Here is a 12,996-nt window from a genome sequence, read left to right on the forward strand (position 1 = left end):
CCCCGCCCGCCCCGCGCCACCGCGGCGATGCTGCGGCCCCGAGCGCGGCCGCGGCCTTTGCGCGCCCCCCGCCCGCGCCGGGGACCCCGCGGCGCCGCGCCCGGCCAACCCTCCCGGCGGCGGCACCGACCCGCTCCGGCGGCAGCGACTCACCCGCTGGGCCGGCGCGACGGGGCGGCACGGAGCGGGCCGAGCGGGCCGTGCTGGCCGTGCTGGCCGTGCTGCGGCGCTGCCCCGCTCGGGCCGGCGGGGCCGGGGGCGGCCGCGGGCGGCGGCGGCTCCGCTGACAAAGGAGCGCGGGCGGGGCGGCGCCCGCACCGGCAACGGCCGCGCGTCACTTCCGCCCGCCGCCCCGCCCAGCGCCCCCTGCCGGCGCCGCGGGGCCACGGCGGGCTCGGGTTCGGGCTGGGGCCCGGGTTCGGGTTCGGGTTCGGGCTCGGGCTCGGGTTCGGGCTCGGGCTCGGGCTCGGGCTCGGGCTCGGGTCAGGTTTGGGGGAATGGGAATCCCGTCCCGACCCGCGGGAGCGAGGCCCAGAAGCGCCCAGGGTCGGTGGCCGCAGGGCCTGGGCCCGGCTGGGCCGGGCTGGCAGAGCCCGTGGGGTTCTGGTGCCACTCCAGAGCTCGGGGCACAGCAGTGTCCGTGCTGTGTCCGGGCAGCTCTGGGATGTCCCCGGTGTCACTCCAGAGCTCAGCAGTGTCTGTGCTGTGTCCGGGCGGCTCTGGGATGTCCCCGGTGCCACTCCAGAGCTCAGCAGTGTCCGTGCTGTGTCCGGGCGGCTCTGGGATGTCCCCGGTGCCACTCCAGAGCTCAGCAGTGTCTGTGCTGTGTCCGGGTGGCTCTGGGATGTCCCCGGGAGGAGACTCCAGCCCTCCCTGCCTCCAGGGCAGCAGCTCTGCCTCCTGTGCCGGGAGCTCCTGGGCTCAGCCCTGCCCGCGGCTCTGGGGCCATCGCTGGGCCCGGAGCAGAGCCTGGGCCTGCTCCGACCTCCCTGCACACGGGGACACCGGGGACAGACGGACACACGGGGACAGCCAGGGACACCAGGGACAGATGGACACCGGGGACAGACGGACACCGGGGACAGACGGACACACGGGGACAGACGGACACCGGGGACAGATGGACGCCGGGGACAGACGGACACCAGGGACAGCCAGGGACACCAGGGACAGACGGACACCAGGGACAGACGGACACCAGGGACACCAGGGACACACCAGGACAGCCAGGGACAGCCAGGGCTGAGGCCCCTCTCACTGGGGCTCCTCTCCAGGCTGAGCAGCCCCAGCTCCCTCAGCCTCTCCTGGGCACCGAGCTGCTCCAGGCCCTTGCTCAGCTCAAGGACAGACAGATCAAGGACATGACATCCTACATTTCAAATAAGTCCAAACAATCCTGAACAGACCGAGTACATGAGAAATTTCCAAATGTGATTGAGCTGATGCTCCATGTACGTTCTTCCCAGCCCTGTGCTACAGGGTGTGCGCCCCAGCGCTGCTCTGTGCTTCCCCAGGGCAGCAGTGGCATGGCAGAGCACTGGCATGGCACTGGGATGGCACTGGGGCAGAGCAGTGGGATGGCACTGGGGCAGAGCACTGGGATGGCAGAGCACTGGGATGGCAGAGCAGGGGGATGGCACTGGGGCAGAGCACTGGCATGGCACTGGGGCAGAGCAGTGCATGGCAGAGCACTGGGATGGCACTGGGGCAGAGCAGGGGGATGGCAGTGGGGCAGAGCACTGGCATGGCACTGGGGCAGAGCAGTGCATGGCAGAGCACTGGGATGGCACTGGGGCAGAGCACTGGGATGGCAGAGCACTGGGATGGCACTGGGGCAGAGCACTGGGATGGCAGAGCACTGGGATGGCACTGGGGCAGAGCAGTGGCATGGCAGAGCCCCGGGGCTCTGGGAGGGAAGCCCGGCCAGCCCAGCGGTCACACTGGGTGGCCCCACGCTCTCAGCTGTCACGTTCCCTCGGGGTCAGCCGGGGCTGCCCTCCCGGTCCCCGAGGCTCACCCTGCCCGTGCCCCAGGCCAGGCCGGGTCTGTTCCTGGGCATGCTGCAGCACTGCTCTGCTGCATGCACGTGAGCCCTGCAGGCTGCAGCACCCACAGCAGCCAGCACAGGCTTCCTCCTGGCCAGGCACCGCGGGGCTGTGCGGGGACAGCCACAGGCGCTGTCCCAGTGATGGCAGCGAGCCCCGAGACTGCCCAAACCACCACCTGCAGCTGAGGAGGCCCAGGCACGGGTCTCCGTAGGAGAGACCACTCCAAAGTCTTTCAGACGTTGGCAGGGGCTGCCCAGGGAGGTTTGGAGTCCCCGTCCCTGGAGGTGCTCCAGGCACGGCTGGACGTGGCACTCAGTGCTCTGCTCAGAGTGACAAGGTGGGCATCGGGCACAGGTCAGACCCGATGATCTCGGAGGTCTTTTCCAACCTGACTCGATGATTCTGCTCCCCTGTCACAAGGGACATGGTTGTGCTTTTCCTCCTCACGGGCGGTGCTTCCGAGCAGCAGCGTGAGCGTCTGCAAGACAGGAGGTGAGGAGCTCAGAGGAGCAGAACAGGACACATGGAGACGTGGCACAGTCAGGCTGGACAGTGTGGGTAGCAATCACAGCAGCGGTGCCAGGGCTGGAGGCAAATGCTCGTTCCCTTGGGAAAAGGCAGGTGGACAGAGGGTTTGGAAAGTGCTCCCAATGAAGCTCCTTTGTGCATACAGCCCATTTATGCACAGCCCTCCAAATGGGGCCAGGATTTGACTCACTATGAGTAATAGGAATGTTTTAAACAGAGAAAAGAATACTAATTCCCTTAAAAATACAAATAGGTCTACATTTGGCTCAACAGCACAAGACCAGTGATTTTCCACAGTGTACTGCCAAGTAGCTGAATGTGACATTCAAGTAGCTCAAGTGTAGGTGTTCCTCGGGAGAAAATACGGCTCTAACAAGGACCATTTTCCAAAAGAGAAGACTAAAGATTGGGTATCTAATACAGCTTTTCAAAATTTAACCAAACAGCTACATTTCCAGAAGTGCCAAGTTTCCCTTGAGGCCCCACAGGTGGCAGCCAACACTTCTGAACACCCACCTGCTTATTTGCAGCCTACAGCACTTTTGACAGTGGCAGCCCATGTGGTTACCCGAGCTCCCAGGAAAGGGTGACACTGCTGGGCTAAGAGCCACCCCTCACTAATGCCTGTGGGGTTCCCAGGAGGCACGAGGAGCCACATGGGTTAGAAGCACTTTGCATGAAAAAGTTTCTGCTTTATATCTGGTAGAAGAATATGAATTTTGGAACCTGTCATTGAGTAACCCACGCATGGCTCAGCAAGGGACAGCTGTTGCTAAGGGCTCATTCACAGCCACGGGGGGAACCAGTGCTGGGAACTGGAATTAGGCAGCTCCTGCCCACAGCCTCCTGTAGCTGGATCACGTACAGTTTACATGCCACTGATTTCTAATTAATAGTGAAGCAGAGGGAATAATTAGGCTACTGAAGTAATCTCAGCATCATCTATAAACAGGGCTATTTTTCTGTTCTTTTGAATGCCAATTCTTATTTATCATCATAAGCATCCTTACAAATAAATATGCTTTACAAACAGTGCAGGGTTTTTTCAATTATCTTTTCTTGAATTGCTGATAGGAAATTCCAGCTGTAAGTAGAATTTTATCTGTAATAACGTTGCTTGGGGAGAAAACCAGGGCTGCAGTCTGAGAGGGATACCATGACAAAGTGTTTGGGTTAGTGGCTGGCAGTGCCATCTCAGAGTCAGAAGTGCCAGTTCTGAGATCTGGGGAGGATCACGGGGCTGTCTCTGTGCCTCAGATGCAGTGAGGGTAGCAAAGCATCTGGCTTGTCAGGTACCTTACAGTCCCCCAAGGAAAGCTGGAGTGGATCTGATGGGGGTTTTCATACACAGCTGACTTTGTACAGCTTTGCAAGGAGTAGAGTGTGATTAAATTTGGGGCCTTCCAGTTCCCAGCAGGAGAACCTCATGTGGCTTTTTCTATGCTGGGGAACAGTCTGGAACTTCTTCCTGGACAATGTTTGCATTAATCGGGTGTAATAATGGTGTGTCCATGTGAAAGGAGCACTGTGGGCACAAATTGCACCCACAGACATCAGAATAAACACATTAATGTTATGCAAATACCGTGGCCTTCAGAAGTCTGTGGGCCCCAGAACACAGCGCACACAGAGCATCCCTTGAGCTATGGGGCAGGTTCACCCTGTCATCCTTCCACACAGAAAACCCTCCCAAGACAGCAAGTATAGCAAAATCGGGCTTCTCTGTTTTGAAACGATTTCCATGGCAACTTGAACTGCCTTGATTCTTCATAAATTCTGCCTCTCTCTGGAGCAGCTGGGATTTCAAGTCAGACCACTTTGCAATGCTCTGGGAGTGTAGAAACAGCTCACGCAGCTGAAAGATGCCATGGAGGAAATGTTTCAAAGAGGGGGCTGCTGGACTTCAGACCAGTCCCCTAATTTGGTAAAACCATCTCCCTCTGGACTCCTGTGCCTTTTCAGCTCTGCTGAGTGGTGAGCACTGCCCCAGACCAACAGAGGCAGGGCTGGGGTCTGGCCCAGGCCAGCAGCACCTGGGAGGGCCCTGGGGACAGATGGAGCCCAACAGCAAAAAAACACCTCTAACAAACACTGTTGTTCCTTCTAAAATACACAGTAAAATACAATTTAGTTGCAGCACACAAAATGGGGCTGTGCATGACAAAGCCAGCCTGATAATTGCCTTCAGAGCTGCTGAGGTTTTTAACTCTTTAGCATTATTAACATCAGCACATAAAGACTTTGCTTATACGCTCGAGGTGAGCTGTGGTACAGAAATAATAATCCAGGTGACCTTCCAAGCTCCTGCTTAGCATGAATTATTTTCTTCTGCCTTGAGGAAATTTCTAAATATATATCTGCATATATGCATGCAAACAAGCAAAGCTGGCAGTTGCAACGCAGCAAAGTTGCATCACCGCCCCTCCCAGCACAGCAACTGTCCCGAGCACAGCTGCTGAGAAAACCCCAGGAAGCACTTGGGTTTGAAATTAAAGAGCTTGTTCTAATATTTAGCTGTGCTGAATGTGACTGGGAGTACATGTATTTCATCAGGCGTCTGTGAGTCAGGCCGTGAGTCACAGTCGGGGCCGCGCTGGGGCTGCTGGAGCAGCCGGTGAGGCCTGTCCCAACAGCTCCGCGGCATGCAGAGCTCCCACCGACTCCCCCGGGACACTCCGTGAGTGTGGGGACAGGACCGGGACACGCCTGCTGTCCCAGCAGCTCTGGGGAGCGCCTCAGCCCAAGCACCTTCCACAGTTCTCCTTTTCCAGGTCCTTACCTCGTGTGCCTCTGTACATCACAAACCCCATGGACTTTGGGGCATTGGGGAGCCAGGTGCAATTCAGCACAGCGAGGAGAGCCCAGCTCCAAGTAATTAACAATAATGTATAATTGCTACCAATTTGGTTTTACACAAATTACACAGTATTATTAAATTAAGCAGACCATGTTCTTGCATCTGAGCATTAGCAGCATAACTCATTTTCATGCCGTTTTTTAAAATAGCCCTGGTAATTAGTCCTGTGCTTTCCAAGCCCATCACATGCAGTGCTTTGTTTCCAGCAAAACACCCACCAAAAAGTGCTCAAGTTCTCTAATTGCAAAGATTCACTTCACAAGGCTGCACAGTTCCTTTCTGCTCTGGGTGTTATTCAGGAACAGCCAACTGGAATTTATTGAAATTACGCCGAAACATAAACGATGCAAACTACTCCCCAGCTGGGGGGGAGCCTTTGCAGGCCAAGGTTCTGCCCGTGGAACTCCCACCACGGAGTCACCAGGCACGGGGGATCGGGGCGGAAATGCTGGCAAGCTCCATTCCATTTCACAGGCCCAACGCGGGACAGGAGGAGCGGTGCCCCGGGCCACCATCGCGGCTCCCGCGGGCATGGGGTGCTGGTGACCCGCTCGCTGCCCCAGCTCAGCGCCCCTCCCAGTGCCCTGCCCGGTGCCGTGCTCGTCCTGCTGACCAAAGCACCAGAAGTGCCTTTTCCATCGAGGCACGGCAGCCGCGCCCGCTCCTGCCCTCAGCGGGCGTCCCCAGCTCCAGCCCCGTGTCCCGCCGGCCCCGGCGGCGCACTCGCCCCCTCTCCTTCTGCTTGGCTGGGAAGGAGCTTTTTTTGGCCTCTGCTTCTGTCATCTGCCATTTAAATGTAACGAGAGCTCTCGTTGCTAACATTTATAGCAGCAAAATATTTAAGTTCCAGGGCTTGTAACACATGTTGTTCGTGTCCCCTTGCCAGCCCCAGCTGCAGGCTCCCAAAGCCTTCCCTGGCTCGTTCGGGGCCGTGCCGGCTGGGCGGCAGCGGGCGAGCAGGAGCTCGGGGGTGGCTGGGGAGAGCCGCCGGCACCGACACCGGCACTGACACCGGCACCGGCACCGACACCAGCACCGGCACCGGCACCGGCACCAACACCGGCACCGGCACCGGCACCGGCACCGGCACATCCCGCTGGGGTTCCGGGAGGGCCGAGTGCTGGCACACGAAGGGCGGTGGAGAGTTTGTCGAACTGGTCCGTGTGGTGGAGAGGAGGAAAGAGAAGGACAGGGCTCAGTCACCAGCCGGCCAGTCTCCAGGCACGGGCAGCAGCTGGAGAGGGTGGTTCAAAGTGCCTGGCTCGGTCCCGCCTGTGCCAGGGCGTGTGCTTGGACGCTCCTGCTCCCTCAGAGCCCCGGCTGTCAGGCCACAAAACTGGCCCGAAAGGAAAGGAAGAGCAAGCACAGCCCACTGTGCCCACATGGAGCCGCATGGGGCCCGCGGTGCCAGGCTGCCCTGGGGTGCTCCTGCTTCCAGCAGGGAGTAGGGCGAGAGGACTCGGAAGCAGAAAGCCCCAGCCCCATCCAATAAAGATGCTCCTGGCTTTTGAGGAAGCCTAAAGAACCTTCAGCTGTTACCAAGGTGTCTCTTCCTCCTGCTCCTGTTCTATCTGCCCTTTGCTAGGGTAACCTCGGAGAGCTGGTTTGATCCACCTGCACCAGGGCACAGCAGGAGGACAGCAGTGGCTCCCAGCCTGGCTCCAGTGGCTTAGGGTCATCCCAAAGCCATAGGTCCTGGACACACTGGACACCTCAGGGGCTGTGCAGAACAAGAAAAGACACTTCTGACCCTTTGGGCCACAGCAAGTAGCCTGAGATGCAAACGCCAAAGGCTCAGTCAGACAATACAGCAAAAAATCCCATTTTTTAACCTGCAGATTTTTGAGCCAGTCTCCAGATCTCTCTCCCTGGGGTTGAACCAAGGGAGCCCTCACCTCTGCAGGAGCAAAGCAGGGGCCAGCAGCCATCTCAGCCACCAGCATCTTCTTCTCCCACTTCTCTCTCAAGACTCCCCACCTCATGTGTGCTCAGCAGGGTCTCACCACCTGCACCTCTCTGTGACAGGCTGCTTCTGCTTGGAGACAGTGGCCACGTTCTGAGCTGGAAAACCATAATGAGTATTTTGGAGCAGCCTTGGCATGTGCTCTTCCATCCTGAGAGCAGGGAAAGGAGGGGGCTGCAGACCCAGGGAGAAGGACACGAGTCAGGCTGTACCCTCAGCCATGCCAGTCTCAGAAGAGCTGAAGAAATCTGGGCCCTGCCAAAGTGTTTATTTAAATACAACAGCATCTCATGGCATATTGTGGCTGTGCTGGGCTGCCTACCCTCTGATACACTGCTGCGTTATTTCTGTCACTTCCAGTACTGACAGACCTTCTCCTCCTGTCCCATCCCAGCTGTCCAGAAGCATCACAGTGAGCAGTCTTCAGTTCCCTGTCCCGAATCAGACGATTAATTACTTGTCTTCCCCTAAGCAGCCTCTTAATCAGCTGTTGGAGAAGAAAATAAACTTCATGCCTGGCTTTAGGAGAACAAAATGATGAGAACTGTCCTCACTGTGGCTGCTGCTCCCTCAGCCTGTCCTCCCTATCAGCTGCTCAGACCCTGTCCCTTGCTGCCCTGACCCCTTGTGCTATGGAGGCATCAGTCCTGGTCTCTGCTGGAGGGTGTCAGGCTGAGACCTGTGCCCCTGTGCCCCAGGGTCCTTTCTGGGAGCACAGCTCTCCTGTGGGATAAACTATGGCTGGAATGTGGTGCGGCACATAGCAGGGTGCTGCTGCCCCAGCTCAGCTCTAGAGCACAGGGAGAGCTGGGTGAGGGGATGGGAAGCAGGGACAAACCTCTGTGTAAACATTTCCAGGAATGGGGCAGCTACAGCTTCTCTGGGCACCCTGTGCCACGGCCTCGCCACCGTCACAGCCAAGAACGTCTCTAATTTGAATCTCTCTCTCCTCTTTTTGTTACACCTTGTCCTATCACAACAGGCTCTGCTAAAATCTTTGTCCCCAGCTCTCTTGAAGCCCCTTTGGGCCCTGGAAGGGGCTATAGGGTCTACCTGGAGCCTTCCCTTCTCCAGGGGAACATTCCCAGCTCTCCTGGCCTGGCCCCAGAGCAGAGAGGCTCCAGCCCTGGAGCAGCTCGTGGCTCCTCTGGGCTCTCTCCAGCAGCTCCAGGTCCCTCTGATGTTGGAGCCCAGGGCTGGGGCAGCTCTGCAGATCGGGTCTCACCGGAGCACAGGGGCAGAGGGGCACAATCCCCCCTCCCCTGCAGCCCACACTGGGATCAGCCCAGGACACCGGGGGTCTCTGGGCTGCCAGCGCACGTTTCCAGGCCGTGTCCAGCCTCTCGGCCCCTGCAGCCCCTCCTGTTCCTGGGGCTTTCACTCGCTGTAACTGAGCGAGCAGCGCCCTCCGTCACCCCCTCTGCGAGGGCTCCGTGCCGCTGTGCGCCCTTAAACAGCTGGAGGGGCTGTTCGAGGGCTGGCTGCGCTCTGCCTCTGGGAGGAGTTTGCAAAAAGAAAATGGGGAAAGGAATTCTGTCTGTGCCCGCTGCACGGAGAAACGTTTCCACACAAGGTGGCACCTGTCTCCTTCCTTCCAGTCTCGAGCTGGAGATGCTGAAAGGCTCCTGGAAATACTCTCTGAAAATTAACTCCTGGTAAACAGGACGCAGAATCCGTCATTAATTCCCTCATTAGCCATCTCTTCGCTGGGCACTCAGTCGGCACTGCAGGAATTGCTGCCGGGCAGCAAGGAACGGGCAGGAGGGATGGGGTGGCAGCAGCTGCCTCCACTCCAAGTGCCCGGCTCTGGGACACACGGACATCCACTCGGAGCCTCCCAGCACCAGGATGGGCCTGGAAGCTGAAGGGGATCCCTGCCCACTCCTCACGTGCAGCACTGCACATCCCACTGCAGATGGGCAGAGGTTTACATGCTCCAGATCTGACAGAGATTAATGCTCTGTGCCCATAATTGAAATCACAATTAAGGTACTCTAGAATATCTCTTCAAACACTCTGCAGACCAGTGCAAGCACTGCTGACATGAAGTGCTTTTGCATTCCCATGCAGGATGCTGGCAAGGCCTGCCTTCCACTGCAGGGCTTTGCCTCTGATCCTGAGGTTTCCACACAAGGAAAATGCACAGTATTATTGCACATTAGAAATGCAGCATAGCTAGAACAGCTGTGGCACCAAGCAGTGAGGCAGTACCACCACTCGCAGCTGAGGAAGGAGCTGGGCTGTCCTGCCACCCCGCGCCCTCAGCACGTGCACAGAGCCCACTGGGCACCCACAGGACCCCTCAGCCCAGCAAGGGGGCCCGGCACAGAGATGCTCGTGCAGAGTATCTCCTCTGGCAGCACAGCCAGCAGTGCCATCCCACCCAGCCCTGCCTCAAGGTGTGCACACCTGAGCATGATGGTTTTAAACCTTGAAAACCTTGGTGAAGTATGGAGGTGCCAGATCCCTTAATTGCATCAAGGTCCTTGGTCCTCAGAGTTTCAGAGAAAGGCACGGATCTGTCTTGAAGGCTGCAAGAGACCACTTTGATTTTCATGTGATTATTTTTAACCCCTATCATGCTTCTCCCACCTGTCTCCAGCTCCATGGTCTCTGCCTGCCCTGTGCCTGGGGCCTCAGTCTCCCGTGTTGGTAGAGCACAACAGCAGGTCAGGGAGGGGTGCAGGACAAACTCTCTCTCTCCAGCCTTCCTGCAGGAGAAGGAGAAAGGACACAGGGACAGAAAATATGATAAACACAGGGAAAAGGAAAGGAATTGTTTGAAAAATGAAAAAAAAAAAAAAAAAAAAAAACCAGACTTCAAGCCTTCTTGGTTTACCTGGGTGCAGAGAAGAGGGAGGAAAGGCAGGGATGGTTTTGCTGGGGTCTTCCATGTATCTCCACAGGGCACTGAAATGCAGACCCAGCACGAGCAGAACTAAGTGCCTCCTCTGGAACCAGCATTTTTTCCCTTTAGCTGTTTCCATCCCAATAAAGTTGGACAAAGTAGGGTCTGGATGCTTAATTTTGAAATAGTGGGGCCAGCATAAGTCTGCCCTTGCATGGAGCGCAGGAAAGTGTCTGAACAGCCGTGCTCAGTGAGCTCAGATGCTGGCAAATCCAGTACATGAGGTGATGCAGCAGCTGCCCCCAAGACCACCACACTGCCAGGGCCAAGGACCACATCCTGCCACACTCCAGCCCTGCACCAGCGGTGGGCACTCCATTCCTGTGGGGCACACAGGCAGGAGGGCAGCTTTGGGGGGCACCGTGCTGGGGCTCAGCCACCCAAGCCCCTACATGTTTCCTGATGGGAAATTGTTCCTTGTCCTGTTTCTGAGACGTGATTGGGCTTGACAAGCAGCATGGCTCTATGAACTGTGCTCAGGCCTTGCATCATCCGCCTTACTGTGGTCGAAATCTCCTCCCAGCCCTCCCTCCTGCCTGCACCCACAGGCACCAGTGGTTGCAACAGGCACCCACAAGCCCAAAGAGTGAAAGACAAAGGATAAAAATATCTGTGTAAGAAAAATAAAAGAAAAAGGGAGAAAAAATGCCAGGCACCATCCGGATTCGAAGCCTGGAGATCAGAGAAGCACTGGGCAGGAGGGGAGCAAGCAGAGAGGGGCTCGCTTGCAGGTTTCACTGCCGATCCCAGGTCTGCTCTGTCACAGCAAACTGGGCATTTACACAAACCTCTGTGGGTACCCCCAGCAGGCAATAGCTCACCCACCCCTGCAGTGTGAAGGGAACAAAAAGCAGCATGGAGGATGGCAAGGGGGAACCTGCCCCAGAGTGGATGAGAGGTCTCTGTTGCCAAACTGGCCCACTGTTCATCTTCCTTCTCACCAATTTTATCCTGCCTGGAGGCAGGAAAGGAGCTCAGTCTTGGGAGAAGCAAGATGCCAGAAGCAACATTTCCTGCTGAAGTAGATCCATGTGGGGCCAGGGAAGGCATCTGTCCATGACGGGCAGCAGCAATCCATGTGGAGCCAGGCAGAGCCAGGCCAGGACCCCTACTCCTGCAACAAGCCAGCACCAACCCCAGCCAGAAACTGGGTTTAAACCTAAGAAGAACCCTTTTCCCAAGGCCTGTGTGGGGCCAGCCTGGTGCTCCTTGAACCTGCAAGGGCAGAGGTGCGTGGCTGCCACCCTAGTGTCCTCACCTCCTGGGCAGCCCAGCAGGGCAGGGCACCCAGAGCATGGGCACAGCCCCCACCTGCCCTGGGGCAGGGCAGGCAAATCCCTGCCTGTTCCCAGGGTGAACCCCACCTGCCATGGGCAAGGCTGCAGAGAGGGAATGGCGGGAAGAGTGCCTGTCCACAACTGTAAGGAGCATTCCTGCAGTGGAGCAGCAGCACTCTCAGCCCCTCCTGTGGGGTGACACGGGACTGGCAGATCAGCAGCTCCTGAATAAATCCTGAACAGCGACACAGGTCAGGCAGCTGATTTCTGCCTGAAATAAATGGCTTTGCGGTAGTGCTTCCCCTCAGGGGAAACATGTCCTGACAAGCTGCAGTTACTCTAGTGCCCCGAGGGTTTGTGGAGCCTGGATCCTTTGGGGAGTGTTTTACTGTCTGCTCCCAATGCCAAGAGCAGCTTTATACCAATAATAAACAAGGCAAAACATGGAGCCAGAGCAAACAGCTGATAAAAATCCACACTTTGCTTTCCTGGCTCCGCAGAACAGGCCGGGTAAGGAGAGCAGGAAATCTTTGTGCTGCTGGCACATGGCTTTCCTCCTGTCAGGTAAAACACTTCCCAGTGCTTCTGCTGCTCCCTTACGCCGACTGCCAGCAATCATCGCTAGAGGAATGCACAAGTCATCCCTCGGACTGTGAACGTTCCTCAGCTCTCTGCTATCGAAGCAGAAGCATGAGGCCGAGCGCAGGCTCACATGTCCTGCCGGGGTGGTGGTGGAGGAGCTCACTCCTGCGATGGGCACCACCTGCTCCTGCCCTGCCCAGCCCGACCCGGCGGCCACAGACAGGGCTGCGCTCCAGGCTGCTGGAGTATCTCATCCATCAGCACCCCAGGGAGCTGCAGCAGCAGCAGCAGCACGGCGGGACGGAAGGCAGAGACGAGCCGAGTGGAGAAGGAGCTGCCGGCGCTCGCTGGGAGCAAGGCTGCAGAGCCCTGGCAGGACAGGCGGGTGCGAGCTCCCTGCCGCGCACAGGATGCCATCGCTGTCTGTTCTAAAATAGCATTTAACATGACAAGAGGTGTCGGATGGGCGCGGGGAGCGCTGGCTCTCCCCATCTCTTCCCTTGCCGAGAGCCTGTCTACACTGCCATATGTTATTCTGCCGTATACTTCATCGTGCTTTATTTGTCATCCTCTAGCACATATGGTAACAGCTCCACTGCCTGGCACTTGGAGAGGCTGGATTTAGCTCTGAATCAGGCACAAACAAACACTCACTTGGGGCAGTGCTCTTTGCTTCTCACCATCCCCACCTCCCCACACTCCCTTGAGGAAGAGAAACAGGCAGGCAGCTGGGCTAGATCAGCACTGCGGTCCCTTTTAACTGAAAGCATTTTATTTCAGTATTTCATCCTATCCTAGTCCATTATTCAATTCTATTCTACTCTATTCTATTT

General features: G+C 57.3%; 1 protein-coding gene and 1 long non-coding RNA gene across 3 annotated transcripts in view; both read right to left on the reverse strand.

Annotated features, from left to right (window-relative positions):
• ACVR1 (activin A receptor type 1) overlaps positions 1-226 on the reverse strand; it is a 45,901-nt gene extending 45,675 nt beyond the window's left edge. Inside the window, exon 1 of one of the 2 annotated variants that reach the window (XM_053982634.1) lies at positions 154-226. The gene's annotated coding sequence lies outside the window, so the exon portion shown is untranslated. The remainder of the gene's footprint in view (positions 1-153) is intronic. The other variant, XM_053982632.1, reaches the window with a different exon arrangement.
• Positions 227-2,295: 2,069 nt separating this feature from the next.
• Positions 2,296-10,393, reverse strand: LOC128809943 (uncharacterized). Its single transcript, XR_008437875.1, has 3 exons — positions 10,236-10,393; positions 9,806-10,107; positions 2,296-2,526 (listed from the first exon to the last, which is right to left on the reverse strand). It is a non-coding gene; the product is annotated as an uncharacterized LOC128809943 (long non-coding RNA).
• Positions 10,394-12,996: the final 2,603 nt, after the last annotated feature.

The sequence above is a fragment of the Vidua macroura genome, chromosome 7 (genome assembly GCF_024509145.1).
Source record: "Vidua macroura isolate BioBank_ID:100142 chromosome 7, ASM2450914v1, whole genome shotgun sequence".
Lineage (NCBI taxonomy): Eukaryota > Metazoa > Chordata > Aves > Passeriformes > Viduidae > Vidua > Vidua macroura.